Raw genomic sequence first — 14,211 nt, 5'->3', positions numbered from 1 at the left:
GTATGCCGTTATAACGTATTACGTTGTATGGTATAACGTTATAATGTATTACGTTATATGGTATAACGATATACGATATGACGTTATAACGTATTACGTTATGTGGTATAACGTTATATGGTATGCCGTTATAACGCATTACGTTATATGGTATATCGTTATAACGTATTACGTTATATGGTATAACGTTATAACGTATTACGTTATATGTATAACGTTATATGGTATGCCGTTATAACGTATAACGTTGTATGGTATAACGTTATAATGTATTACGTTATATGGTATAACGATATATGGTATGACGTTATAACGTATTACGTTATGTGGTATAACGTTATATGGTATGACGTTATAACGCATTACGTTATATGGTATATCGTTATAACGTATTACGTTATATGGTATTACGTTATAACGTATTACGTTGTATGGTATAACGTTATAATGTATTACGTTATATGGTATAACGATATGTGGTATGACTTTATAACGTATTACGTTATGTGGTATAACGTTATATGGTATGACGATATAACGCATTACGTTATATGGTATATCGTTATAACGCATTACGTTATATGGTATTACGGTATAACATATTACGTTATACGGTATAACGTTATAACGTATTACGTTATATGGTATAACGTTATAACGTATTACGTTATATGGTATAACGTTATGACGTATTACGTTATATGGTATAACGTTATAACATATTACGTTATGTGGTATAACGTTATAACGTATTACGTTATATGGCATAACGTTATATAGTATGACGTTATAACGTATTACGTTATATGGTATATCGTTATAACGTATTCCGTTATATGGTATAACGATATACGGTATGACGTTATAACGTATTACGTTATGTGGTATAACGTTATATGGTATGCCGTTATAACGTATTACGTTGTATGGTATAACGTTATAATGTATTACGTTATATGGTATAACGATATATGGTATGACGTTTTAACGTATTACGATATGTGATATAACGTTATATGGTATGACGTTATAACGTATTACGTTGTATGGTATAACGTTATAATGTATTACGTTATGTGATATAACGTTATATGGTATGACGTTATAACGCATTACGTTATATGGTATAACGTTATAATGTATTACGTTATATGGTATTACGTTATAACGTATTACGTTATATGGTATAACGTTATAACGTATTACGTTATATGGTATAACGTTATAACGTATTACGTTATATGGTATAACGTTATAACGTATTACGTTATATGGTATTTGTTATAACGTATTACGTTATATGGTATAACGTTATAACGTATTACGTTATATGGTATAACGTTATAACGTATTACGTTATATGGTATAACGTTATGACGTATTACGTTATATGGTATAACGTTATAACGTATTACGTTATATGGTATAACGTTATAACGTATTACGTTATATGGTATAACGTTATATGGTATGCCGTTATAACGTATTATGTTATATGGTATAACGTTATAATGTATTACGTTATATGGTATAACGTTATATGGTATGTCGTTATAACGTATTACGTTATATGGTATGACGTTATAACGTATTACGTTATATGGTATAACGTTATAACGTATTACGTTATATGGTATAACGTTATGACGTATTACGTTATATGGTATAACGTTATAGCGTATTACGTTATATGGTATAACGTTATGACGTATTACGTTATATGGTATAACGTTATAGCGTATTACGTTATATTGTATAACCTTATATACTATGACGTTATAACGTATTACGTTACATGGTATAACGTTATATGGTATGTCGTTATAACGTATTACGTTATACGGTATGACGTTATAACGTATTACGTTATAATGTATAACGTTATAACGTATTACGTTATATGGTATAACGTTATATGGTATGCCGTTATAACGTATTACGTTATACTGTATAACGTTATAATGTATTACGTTATATGGTATAACGATATATGGTATGACGTTATGACGTATTACGTTATGTGGTATAACGTTATAACGTATTACGTTATATGGTATAACGTTATAACGTATTACGTTATATGGTATAACGTTATGACGTATTACGTTATATGGTATAACGTTATAGCGTATTACGTTATATGGTATAACCTTATATACTATGACGTTATAACGTATTACGTTATATGGTATAACGTTATAACGTATTACGTTATATGGTATAACGTTATAACGTATTACGTTATATGGGATAACGTTATGACGTATAACGTTATATGGTATAACGTTATAGCGTATTACGTTATATGGTATAACCTTATATACTATGACGTTATAACGTATTACGTTGTATGGCATAACGTTATATAGTATGACGTTATAACGTATTACGTTATATGGTATAACGTTATGACGTATTCCGTTATATGGTATGACGTTATAACGTATTACGTGATATGGTATAACGTTATAACGTATTACGGTATATGGTATAACGTTATAACGTATTACGTTATATGGTATAAAGTTATATGGTATGCCGTTATAACGTATTACGTTGTATGGTATAACGTTATAATGTATTACGTTATATGGTATAACGATATATGGTATGACGTTATAACGTATTACGTTATGTGGTATAACGTTATATGGTATGACGTTATAACGCATTACGTTACATGGTATATCGTTATAACGTATTACGTTATATGGTATTACGGTATAACGTATTACGTTAAATGGTATAACGTTATAACGTATTACGTTATATGGTATAACGTTATAACGTATTACGTTATATGGTATAACGTTATGACGTATTACGTTATATGGTATAACGTTATAGCGTATTACGTTATATGGTATAACCTTATATACTATGACGTTATAACGCATTATGTTACAGGGTATAACGTTATATGGTATGTCGTTATAACGTATTACGTTATATGGTATGACGTTATAACATATTACGTTATATGGTATAACGTTATAACGTATTACGTTATATGGTATAACGTTATATGGTATGCCGTTATAACGTTATACCATATAACGTATATATGGTATGACGTTATAACGTATTACGTTATGTGATATAACGTTATATGGTTTGACGTTATAACGCATTACGTTATATGGTATATCGTTATAACGTATTACGTTATATGGTATTACGTTGTAACGTATTACGTTATATGGTATAACGTTATAACGTATTACGTTATATGGTATAACGTTATGACGTAATACGTTATATGGTATAACGTTATGGCGTATTACGTTATATGGTATAACCTTATATACTATGACGTTATAACGTATTACGTTACATGGTATAACGTTATATGGTATGTCGTTATAACGTATTACGTTATATGGTATGACGTTATAACGTATTACATTATATGGTATAACGTTATAACGAATTACGTTATATGGTATTACGTTATAACGTATTACGTTATATGGTATAACGTTATAACGTATTACGTTATATGGTATTACGTTATAACGTATTACGTTATATGGTATAACGTTATAACGTATTACGTTATATGGTATAACGTTATAACGTATTACGCTATATGGTATAACGTTATGACGTATTACGTTATATGGTATAACGTTATGACGTATTACGTTATATGGTATAACGTTATAACGTATTACGTTATGTGATATAACGTTATATGGTATGACGTTATAACGCATTACGTTATATGGTATATCGTTATAATGTATTACGTTATATGGTATTACGTTATAACGTATTACGTTATATGGTATAACGTTATAACGTATTACGTTATATGGTATAACGTTATGACGTATTACGTTATATGGTATAACGTTATAACGTATTACGTTATATGGTATTACGTTATAACGTATTACGTTATATGGTATAACGTTATAACGTATTACGTTATATGGTATAACGTTATAACGTATTACGCTATATGGTATAACGTTATGACGTATTACGTTATATGGTATAACGTTATAACGTATTACGTTATATGGTATAACGTTATGACGTATTACGTTATATGGTATAACGTTATATGGTATGCCGTTATAACGTATTATGTTATATGGTATAACGTTATAATGTATTACGTTATATGGTATAACGTTATATGGTATGTCGTTATAACGTATTACGTTGTATGGTATGACGTAATAACGTATTACGTCATATGGTATAACGTTATAACGTATTACGTTATATGGTATAACGTTATATGGTATGCCGTTATAACGTATTACGTTGTATGGTATAACGTTATAATGTATTACGTTATATGGTATAACGATATATGGTATGACGTTATAACGTATTACTTTATGTGGTATAACGTTATATGGTATGACGTTATAACGGATTACGTTATATGGTGTATCGTTATAACTTATTACGTTATATGGTATTACGTTATAACGTATTACGTTATATGGTATAACGTTATAACGTATTACGTTATATGGTATAACGTTATAACGTATTACGTTATATGGTATAACGTTATGGCGTATTACGTTATATGGTATAACGTTATAACGTATTACGTTATATGGTATGACGTTATAACGTATTACGTTATATGGTATAACGTTATAGCGTATTACGTTATATGGTATAACCTTATATACTATGACGTTATAACGTATTACGTTGTATGGTATAACGTTGTATCGTATTACGTTATATGGTATTAGGTTATATGGTATAACGTTATAACGTATTACGTTATATGGTATAACGTTATAACGTATTACGTTATATGGTATAACGTTATGACGTATTACGTTATATGGTATAACGTTATAGCGTATTACGTTATATGATATAACCTTATATACTATGACGTTATAACGTATTACGTTACATGGTATAACGTTATATGGTATGTCGTTATAACGTATTACCTTATATGGTATAACGTTGTATCGTATTACGTTATATGGTATTACGTTATATGGTATAACGTTATAACGTATTACGTTATATGGCATAACGTTATAATGTATTACGTTATATGGTATAACGTTATGACCTATTACGTTATATGGGATAACGTTATGACGTATTACGTTATATGTTATAACGTTATAGCGTATTACGTTATATGGTATAACCTTATATACTATGACGTTATAACGTATTACGTTGTATGGTATAACGTTATAATGTATTACGTTATATGGTATAACGATATATGGTATGACGTTATGACGTATTACGTTATATGGTATAACGATATATGGTATGACGTTATGACGTATTACGTTATATGGTATAACGTTATAACGTATTACGTTATATGGTATGACCTTATATACTATGACGTTATAACGTATTACGTTGTATGGTATAGCGTTATAACGTATTACGTTATATGGTATAACGTTATAACGTATTACGTTATATGGGATAACGTTATGACGTATTACGTTATATGGTATAACGTTATAGCGTCTTACGTTATATGGTATAACCTTATATACTATGACGTTATAACGTATTACGTTATATGGTATGATGTTATAACGTATTACGTTATATGGTATAACGTTATAACATATTACGTTATGTGGTATAACGTTATAACGTATTACGTTATATGGTATAACGTTATGACGTATTACGTTATATGGTATAACGTTATAACGTATTACGTTATATGGGATAACGTTATGACGTATTACGTTATATGGTATAACGTTATAGCGTATTACGTTATATGGTATAACCTTATATACTATGACGTTATAACGTATTACGTTGTATGGTATAACGTTATAATGTATTACGTTATATGGTATAACGATATATGGTATGACGTTATGACGTATTACGTTATATGGTATAACGTTATAACGTATTACGTTATATGGTATGACGTTATAACGTATTACGTTATATGGTATAACGTTATAGCGTATTACGTTATATGGTATGACGTTATAACGTATTACGTTATATGGCATAACGTTATATAGTATGAGGTTATAACGTATTACGTTATATGGTATAACGTTATGACGTATTCCGTTATATGGTATGACGTTATAACGTATTACGTGATATGGTATAACGTTATAACGTATTACGTTATATGGTATAACGTTATATGGTATGCCGTTATAACGTATTACGTTGTATGGTATAACGTTATGACGTATTACGTTATATGGTATAACGTTATAACGTATTACGTTATATGGTATAACGTTATGACGTATTACGTTATATGGCATAACGTTATATAGTATGACGTTATAACGTATTACGTTATATGGTATAACGTTATGACGTATTCCGTTATATGGTATGACGTTATAACGTGTTACGTGATATGGTATAACGTTATAACGTATTACGGTATATGGTATAACGTCATAACGTATTACGTTATATGGTATAACGTTATATGGTATGCCGTTATAACGTATTACGTTGTATGGTATAACGTTATAATGTATTACGTTTTATGGTATAACGATATATGGTATGACGTGATAACGTATTACGTTATATGGTATGACGTTATAACGTATTACGTTATATGGTATATCGTTATAACGTATTACGTTATATGGTATAACGTTATATGGTATGACGTGATAACGTATTACGTTATATGGTATGACGTTATAACGTATTACGTTATATGGTATAACGTTATAACGTATTACGTTATATGGTATATCGTTATAACGTATTACGTTATATGGTATAACGTTATATGGTATGACGTGATAACGTATTACGTTATATGGTATGACGTTATAACGTATTACGTTATATGGTATAACGTTATAACATATTACGTTATGTGGTATAACGTTATAACGTATTACGTTATATGGTATAACGTTATGACGTATTCCGTTATATCGTATGACGTTATAACGTATTACGTGATATGGTATAACGTTATAACGTATTACGGTATATGGTATAAGGTTATAACTTATTACGTTATATGGTATAACGTTATATGGTATGACGTTATTACGTATTACGTTGTATGGTATAACGTTATAATGTATTACGTTATATGGTATAACGATATATGGTATGACGTTATAACGTATTACGTTATGTGGTATAACGTTATATGGTATGACGATATAACGCATTACGTTATATGGTATATCGTTATAACGCATTACGTTATATGGTATTACGGTATAACGTATTACGTTATACGGTATAACGTTATAACGTATTACGTTATATGGTATAACGTTATAACGTATTACGTTATATGGTATAACGTTATGACGTACTACGTTATATGGTATAACGTTATAACATATTACGTTATGAGGTATAACGTTATATGGTATGCCGTTATAACGTATTACGTTGTATGGTATAACGTTATAATGTATTACGTTATATGGTATAACGATATACGATATGACGTTATAACGTATTACGTGATATGGTATAACGTTATAACGTATTACGGTATATGGTATAAGGTTATAACTTATTACGTTATATGGCATAACGTTATATAGTATGACGTTATAACGTATTACGTTATATGGTATATCGTTATAACGTATTCCGTTATATGGTATGACGTTATAACGTATTACGTTATATGGTATTACGTTATATGGTATAACGTTATAACGTATTACGTTATATGGTATAACGTTATAACGTATTACGCTATATGGTATAACGTTATGACGTATTACGTTATATGGTATAACGTTATGACGTATTACGTTATATGGTATAACGTTATAACGTATTACGTTATGTGATATAACGTTATATGGTATGACGTTATAACGCATTACGTTATATGGTATATCGTTATAATGTATTACGTTATATGGTATTACGTTATAACGTATTACGTTATATGGTATAACGTTATAACGTATTACGTTATATGGTATAACGTTATGACGTATTACGTTATATGGTATAACGTTATAACGTATTACGTTATATGGTATTACGTTATAACGTATTACGTTATATGGTATAACGTTATAACGTATTACGTTATATGGTATAACGTTATAACGTATTACGCTATATGGTATAACGTTATGACGTATTACGTTATATGGTATAACGTTATAACGTATTACGTTATATGGTATAACGTTATGACGTATTACGTTATATGGTATAACGTTATATGGTATGCCGTTATAACGTATTATGTTATATGGTATAACGTTATAATGTATTACGTTATATGGTATAACGTTATATGGTATGTCGTTATAACGTATTACGTTGTATGGTATGACGTAATAACGTATTACGTCATATGGTATAACGTTATAACGTATTACGTTATATGGTATAACGTTATATGGTATGCCGTTATAACGTATTACGTTGTATGGTATAACGTTATAATGTATTACGTTATATGGTATAACGATATATGGTATGACGTTATAACGTATTACTTTATGTGGTATAACGTTATATGGTATGACGTTATAACGGATTACGTTATATGGTGTATCGTTATAACTTATTACGTTATATGGTATTACGTTATAACGTATTACGTTATATGGTATAACGTTATAACGTATTACGTTATATGGTATAACGTTATAACGTATTACGTTATATGGTATAACGTTATGGCGTATTACGTTATATGGTATAACGTTATAACGTATTACGTTATATGGTATGACGTTATAACGTATTACGTTATATGGTATAACGTTATAGCGTATTACGTTATATGGTATAACCTTATATACTATGACGTTATAACGTATTACGTTGTATGGTATAACGTTGTATCGTATTACGTTATATGGTATTAGGTTATATGGTATAACGTTATAACGTATTACGTTATATGGTATAACGTTATAACGTATTACGTTATATGGTATAACGTTATGACGTATTACGTTATATGGTATAACGTTATAGCGTATTACGTTATATGATATAACCTTATATACTATGACGTTATAACGTATTACGTTACATGGTATAACGTTATATGGTATGTCGTTATAACGTATTACCTTATATGGTATAACGTTGTATCGTATTACGTTATATGGTATTACGTTATATGGTATAACGTTATAACGTATTACGTTATATGGCATAACGTTATAATGTATTACGTTATATGGTATAACGTTATGACCTATTACGTTATATGGGATAACGTTATGACGTATTACGTTATATGTTATAACGTTATAGCGTATTACGTTATATGGTATAACCTTATATACTATGACGTTATAACGTATTACGTTGTATGGTATAACGTTATAATGTATTACGTTATATGGTATAACGATATATGGTATGACGTTATGACGTATTACGTTATATGGTATAACGATATATGGTATGACGTTATGACGTATTACGTTATATGGTATAACGTTATAACGTATTACGTTATATGGTATGACCTTATATACTATGACGTTATAACGTATTACGTTGTATGGTATAGCGTTATAACGTATTACGTTATATGGTATAACGTTATAACGTATTACGTTATATGGGATAACGTTATGACGTATTACGTTATATGGTATAACGTTATAGCGTCTTACGTTATATGGTATAACCTTATATACTATGACGTTATAACGTATTACGTTATATGGTATGATGTTATAACGTATTACGTTATATGGTATAACGTTATAACATATTACGTTATGTGGTATAACGTTATAACGTATTACGTTATATGGTATAACGTTATGACGTATTACGTTATATGGTATAACGTTATAACGTATTACGTTATATGGGATAACGTTATGACGTATTACGTTATATGGTATAACGTTATAGCGTATTACGTTATATGGTATAACCTTATATACTATGACGTTATAACGTATTACGTTGTATGGTATAACGTTATAATGTATTACGTTATATGGTATAACGATATATGGTATGACGTTATGACGTATTACGTTATATGGTATAACGTTATAACGTATTACGTTATATGGTATGACGTTATAACGTATTACGTTATATGGTATAACGTTATAGCGTATTACGTTATATGGTATGACGTTATAACGTATTACGTTATATGGCATAACGTTATATAGTATGAGGTTATAACGTATTACGTTATATGGTATAACGTTATGACGTATTCCGTTATATGGTATGACGTTATAACGTATTACGTGATATGGTATAACGTTATAACGTATTACGTTATATGGTATAACGTTATATGGTATGCCGTTATAACGTATTACGTTGTATGGTATAACGTTATGACGTATTACGTTATATGGTATAACGTTATAACGTATTACGTTATATGGTATAACGTTATGACGTATTACGTTATATGGCATAACGTTATATAGTATGACGTTATAACGTATTACGTTATATGGTATAACGTTATGACGTATTCCGTTATATGGTATGACGTTATAACGTGTTACGTGATATGGTATAACGTTATAACGTATTACGGTATATGGTATAACGTCATAACGTATTACGTTATATGGTATAACGTTATATGGTATGCCGTTATAACGTATTACGTTGTATGGTATAACGTTATAATGTATTACGTTTTATGGTATAACGATATATGGTATGACGTGATAACGTATTACGTTATATGGTATGACGTTATAACGTATTACGTTATATGGTATATCGTTATAACGTATTACGTTATATGGTATAACGTTATATGGTATGACGTGATAACGTATTACGTTATATGGTATGACGTTATAACGTATTACGTTATATGGTATAACGTTATAACGTATTACGTTATATGGTATATCGTTATAACGTATTACGTTATATGGTATAACGTTATATGGTATGACGTGATAACGTATTACGTTATATGGTATGACGTTATAACGTATTACGTTATATGGTATAACGTTATAACATATTACGTTATGTGGTATAACGTTATAACGTATTACGTTATATGGTATAACGTTATGACGTATTCCGTTATATCGTATGACGTTATAACGTATTACGTGATATGGTATAACGTTATAACGTATTACGGTATATGGTATAAGGTTATAACTTATTACGTTATATGGTATAACGTTATATGGTATGACGTTATTACGTATTACGTTGTATGGTATAACGTTATAATGTATTACGTTATATGGTATAACGATATATGGTATGACGTTATAACGTATTACGTTATGTGGTATAACGTTATATGGTATGACGATATAACGCATTACGTTATATGGTATATCGTTATAACGCATTACGTTATATGGTATTACGGTATAACGTATTACGTTATACGGTATAACGTTATAACGTATTACGTTATATGGTATAACGTTATAACGTATTACGTTATATGGTATAACGTTATGACGTACTACGTTATATGGTATAACGTTATAACATATTACGTTATGAGGTATAACGTTATATGGTATGCCGTTATAACGTATTACGTTGTATGGTATAACGTTATAATGTATTACGTTATATGGTATAACGATATACGATATGACGTTATAACGTATTACGTGATATGGTATAACGTTATAACGTATTACGGTATATGGTATAAGGTTATAACTTATTACGTTATATGGCATAACGTTATATAGTATGACGTTATAACGTATTACGTTATATGGTATATCGTTATAACGTATTCCGTTATATGGTATGACGTTATAACGTATTACGTTATATGGTATAACGTTATATGGTATGCCGTTATAACGTATTACGTTGTATGGTATAACGTTATAATGTATTACGTTATATGGTATAACGATATACGATATGACGTTATAACGTATTACGTTATGTGGTATAACGTTATATGGTATGCCGTTATAACGCATTACGTTATATGGTATATCGTTATAACGTATTACGTTATATGGTATAACGTTATAACGTATTACGTTATATGTATAACGTTATATGGTATGCCGTTATAACGTATAACGTTGTATGGTATAACGTTATAATGTATTACGTTATATGGTATAACGATATATGGTATGACGTTATAACGTATTACGTTATGTGGTATAACGTTATATGGTATGACGTTATAACGCATTACGTTATATGGTATATCGTTATAACGTATTACGTTATATGGTATTACGTTATAACGTATTACGTTGTATGGTATAACGTTATAATGTATTACGTTATATGGTATAACGATATATGGTATGACGTTATAACGTATTACGTTATGTGGTATAACGTTATATGGTATGACGATATAACGCATTACGTTATATGGTATATCGTTATAACGCATTACGTTATATGGTATTACGGTATAACGTATTACGTTATACGGTATAACGTTATAACGTATTACGTTATATGGTATAACGTTATAACGTATTACGTTATATGGTATAACGTTATGACGTATTACGTTATATGGTATAACGTTATAACATATTACGTTATGTGGTATAACGTTATAACGTATTACGTTATATGGCATAACGTTATATAGTATGACGTTATAACGTATTACGTTATATGGTATATCGTTATAACGTATTCCGTTATATGGTATGACGTTATAACGTATTACGTTATATGGTATAACGTTATATGGTATGCCGTTATAACGTATTACGTTGTATGGTATAACGTTATAATGTATTACGTTATATGGTATAACGATATACGGTATGACGTTATAACGTATTACGTTATGTGGTATAACGTTATATGGTATGCCGTTATAACGTATTACGTTGTATGGTATAACGTTATAATGTATTACGTTATATGGTATAACGATATATGGTATGACGTTTTAACGTATTACGTTATGTGATATAACGTTATATGGTATGACGTTATAACGTATTACGTTGTATGGTATAACGTTATAATGTATTACGTTATATAGTATAACGATATACGGTATGACGTTATAACGTATTACGTTATATGGTATTACGTTATAACGTATTACGTTATATGGTATAACGTTATAACGTATTACGTTATATGGTATAACGTTATGACGTATTACGTTATATGGTATAACGTTATAACGTATTACGTTATGTGATATAACGTTATATGGTATGACGTTATAACGCATTACGTTATAACGTATTACGTTATATGGTATAACGTTATGACGTATTACGTTATATGGTATAACGTTATAACGTATTACGTTATATGGTATTACGTTATAACGTATTACGTTATATGGTATAACGTTATAACGTATTACGTTATATGGTATAACGTTATAACGTATTACGTTATATGGTATAACGTTATGACGTATTACGTTATATGGTATAACGTTATAACGTATTACGTTATATGGTATAACGTTATAACGTATTACGTTATATGGTATAACGTTATATGGTATGCCGTTATAACGTATTATGTTATATGGTATAACGTTATAATGTATTACGTTATATGGTATAACGTTATATGGTATGTCGTTATACCGTATTACGTTATATGGTATGACGTTATAACGTATTACGTTATATGGTATGACGTTATAACGTATTACCTTATATGGTATAACGTTGTATCGTTTTACGTTACATGGTATTACGTTATAACGTATTACGTTATATGGTATAACGTTATAACGTATTACGTTATATGGTATAACGTTATAACGTATTACGTTATATGGTATAACGTTATGACGTATGACGTTATATGGTATAACGTTATAGCGTATTACGTTATATTGTATAACCTTATATACTATGACGTTATAACGTATTACGTTACATGGTATAACGTTATATGGTATGTCGTTATAACGTATTACGTTATACGGTATGACGTTATAACGTATTACGTTATATGGTATAACGTTATAACGTATTACGTTATATGGTATAACGTTATATGGTATGCCGTTATAACGTATTACGTTATACTGTATAACGTTATAATGTATTACGTTATATGGTATAACGATATATGGTATGACGTTATGACGTATTACGTTATGTGGTATAACGTTATAACGTATTACGTTATATGGTATAACGTTATAACGTATTACGTTATATGGTATAACGTTATGACGTATTACGTTATATGGTATAACGTTATAGCGTATTACGTTATATGGTATAACCTTATATACTATGACGTTATAACGTATTACGTTATATGGTATAACGTTATAAC

Source organism: Bombus vancouverensis, chromosome 9 (genome assembly GCF_051014615.1).
Source record: "Bombus vancouverensis nearcticus chromosome 9, iyBomVanc1_principal, whole genome shotgun sequence".
In the NCBI taxonomy this organism is placed as follows: Eukaryota; Metazoa; Arthropoda; class Insecta; order Hymenoptera; family Apidae; genus Bombus; species Bombus vancouverensis.
Note: the sequence above shows the minus strand (reverse complement) of the source record.